The 3,291-nt window shown below is 37.7% G+C and overlaps 1 non-coding gene across 1 annotated transcript; it reads right to left on the bottom strand.

Moving 5' to 3' along the window:
• Positions 1 to 431: 431 nt before the first annotated feature.
• Positions 432 to 538, bottom strand: LOC116104902. The gene has a single exon (XR_004123974.1). It is a non-coding gene; the product is annotated as a small nucleolar RNA R71 (small nucleolar RNA).
• Positions 539 to 3,291: the final 2,753 nt, after the last annotated feature.

The following is a 3,291-nucleotide window of genomic DNA, read 5'->3' as shown; positions in this document are numbered from 1 at the left end:
AACGGTAGAAAGAGAAGAGAACCTGAAAATTTGGAAGAATTAAGTGCATCAAATTCAGAATTCGAATAAGAGATGGCGAATCCACCCCTCCCGATGAAGAAGTATGCATGTCCTACCATTGGAACATTACCCTCCTGTATTGTTTTGAGTGTTGCAGTGAGAAATTATGAGTTGAAGAGTATCCATTTTCATATGGTTCCTTCATTCCATGGGATGGCCACTAAAGATCCATTGACATTTATTAGAGATTTTTACTCAACCGTGCAAACTTTTCCTTTGCAGGGTTTGACTGAAGTTCAATTGAGGATGACATGTTTTTCATATACACTGAAGGACGTAGCAAAGAGTTGGTTCATGTCACTAGCACCAGCTTCACTTACCACTTGGGACATGGTCTCATAAGTAAATTTTATTCTTATGCGAAGACTGCATAACTAAGAGGTAAAATTGCTACTTTCTCTCAACTTGATGGTGAGCCATTCCATGAGGCTTGGGAAAGATTTAAATTGATTTTAGTTCAATGTCCATCTCATTGATACCTTTTAGAATTGTTGAATTAGTTGTTCTATGATGGACTGACATAGGCTTGCCTAGCCATAGTTGACAATGCTACAGGTGGTGCCATGGGAGAAAAGACTACAGAGGAGACCTATGAGTTGTATGAGATGCTTGGTGCCAACTCACAACAGAAAAGTGTTACAGCAAAAGCAAAGAGAATCTATGAAGTGACTGCTAACACCGAGTTGGCGATGCAAGTGTCCAAATTGACCAAGCAAGTCAAGACCATGTGTAATATGATGATAGGGCAAGGACAAAGTAGTTCCAATCAGGTATGTGCTATTTGTGGTAATGTTGGCCATACTACTAATGTTTGTCCTTCAGGTGAGAGTTTTCTAGAAGTCGTGGAGCAAGCAAACATGATGAACTCTTACAACCAAAGACCCCACAATCTATATTCAAACACATACAATCTTGGGTGGAGGAACCATCCAAACTTTTCATGGAGAAACAACTAGCAGCAAGGAAGTTTTGAACACATCATGCAACCAAAGAAGCCATCATTAGAGGAGACATTGAACAGTTTCATTCAAGCTTCTCAAAAGAGCAATCAAAACTTTGAATAGAGATTCCAATAACAAGATGCATCCATAAGGAAGATGGAGGTCCAGATAGGCCAAGTTGCAGAGTCATTACAAGGCCATGTTCCTAGGAAGTTACTAAGCCAATTCGAGCAACCGAAAGTGGTCACAGTTTTGAGGAGTGGTAAGGTAATTGACAAGGATATCAATTCTGAAACTAATGAGCCCTTGTCTGATTTTGTAGGTAAAAAGAAAGAGGGGAAGCAACCGAGTGCACCCATGTAAAATGAGGAGATTCAAGATCAATATGTGCCACTGAAGCCTTATGTTCCACCCGTGCCTTTTCCGGGGTGCTTGATTAAAAGCAAATGGGTTATCTAAGGTTAATGTGAACTTACCCTTGCTTGATATGATCAAGAACATGCCAACTTATGCAAAATTCTTCAAGGAGTTTAACACCCACAAGTGTAAGTATGAGCCTCATGAGAAAGCAGTGATTTCAGAGACTGTGAGTGTAGTGCTCCAATGCAACTTACCACCCAAGCCGAAAGGTCCAAAGGGCTTTGTTATCAACATCATTGTTGGTAACAAGAAAGAAGAAAGAGTGATGTTGGATTTGGGTGCAAGTATCAACCTCATGCCATATTCCATCTATCAGCAATTGGGACTGGGAGAACTAAAACCTACAACAATGACCTTGGAATTTCCAGATCGATTAGTGAAATATCTAAGAGGTATCGTTGAAGATATTTTAGTTCAAGTTGACAAACTAATTATTCCTATTGATTTTGTGGTATTAGATATGGAGCAGACTTTAGGGCATAACAGTGAGTTGCCTATTTTGCTAGGACATCCCTTCATGGCCACAACAATGACCATCATCGATGTGCAAAATGGAAAGCTAAAAATGACAGTTCTTGATCAAACCATTGAATTTTTCAATTTTCAATTCTATGTCTTTACCTCTAGATACTAATAATTGTTTTGTAGTTGATTCTTTGGATCCTATTATTGTGTCTAGTTTTCTACAGGGGAGACTAAAGATAAACTAAAGTTGGCTTTGACAATAGGGGATGGTGAGTTGAGTGATGATGAGGGTAGAGAGTATGTGGCAAAGTTGGATAGTGAGATTAGGGACATGTCTGATGAGGAATTGGGGATGGCAATTGAACATGTTGAGGTCAAGTTAGTTTCCTCCATTGAATCCCCACCTAAGCTTGAGTTAAAACCCTTACCACCTGTTAGGAAATGATCAAGTCATGGCAGTGGAAAACAAAAAAAAAAAAAATTATGACATGGATTGTTCTTTAGAACCAAGATCAGGGCACAAATTTACAATTTACACATTAAATAAGAATCTGCAGAAAATTCAGTCTAGAGTTAAGAAATCATACGCACATTTGGAGGCTCCTCCAACCTATCTCTAAACAGATTTCGCTACTGACCCAAGAGTAGGATCGAACTAATATAGTCCACACGAAGATAACCCCAAGGAACTAAAGAGGGATTTGCTAGATCCTCTTTAGCCTTAAGAACCGAGAAGGAATCAAAAGATATTTGATTTAAGCAAAAAGGCAATCTGGCGTGGGAAGAAGAGAAAAGGGGCTGGAATGTTTTATATTAATGATTGAATGAATTGATTAGCTAATTCACATAGTGTTGCACTTATATAGTGCACATTTTGCCCTATTCCATCATGGAATAGGCCTGGGCTCCAACGCAAACACCCCTTGTATCCAAACAACCCCATTTAGATATTTTAATTTGAATTATCAGTATCTCAATTAAATTCAATTAATATATATATATAATTTATTAACATTTAACAATAATGATAATTTATTTAAATATATGTGAACACATATTTAAACATAATCTCATTTATTTAATTTTAATATCAAATTAAATAAAAGCTGTGACCTCAGCAAATTTAATTACATTGTGAGATTACCAAAATACCCTTTTGCCTAAAAAGATGAAAACGCCCTTCTTATAAACTGGTTCTTAAATTATTTTCTATGTGCGTTATTGTAAGCTTCTTATCATACCGGCAGTGTGTAGTATCGCGATTAACACCAATTAATCATCTCACTATACACAGACCAAGATTGGCCCCTAACAAGGCATCATGGCCACCGGATAGATTCGGATTCAGCGACAACTACCTATCAACGATATGGTAACCGTACAATTCAATCCTTTCATTATCTGT

Source organism: Pistacia vera, unplaced genomic scaffold, assembly GCF_008641045.1.
Source record: "Pistacia vera cultivar Batoury unplaced genomic scaffold, PisVer_v2 Contig487, whole genome shotgun sequence".
Lineage (NCBI taxonomy): Eukaryota > Viridiplantae > Streptophyta > Magnoliopsida > Sapindales > Anacardiaceae > Pistacia > Pistacia vera.
The sequence above is the reverse complement of the archived record's forward strand: the minus strand, read 5'-3'. Positions and strand labels throughout refer to the sequence as shown.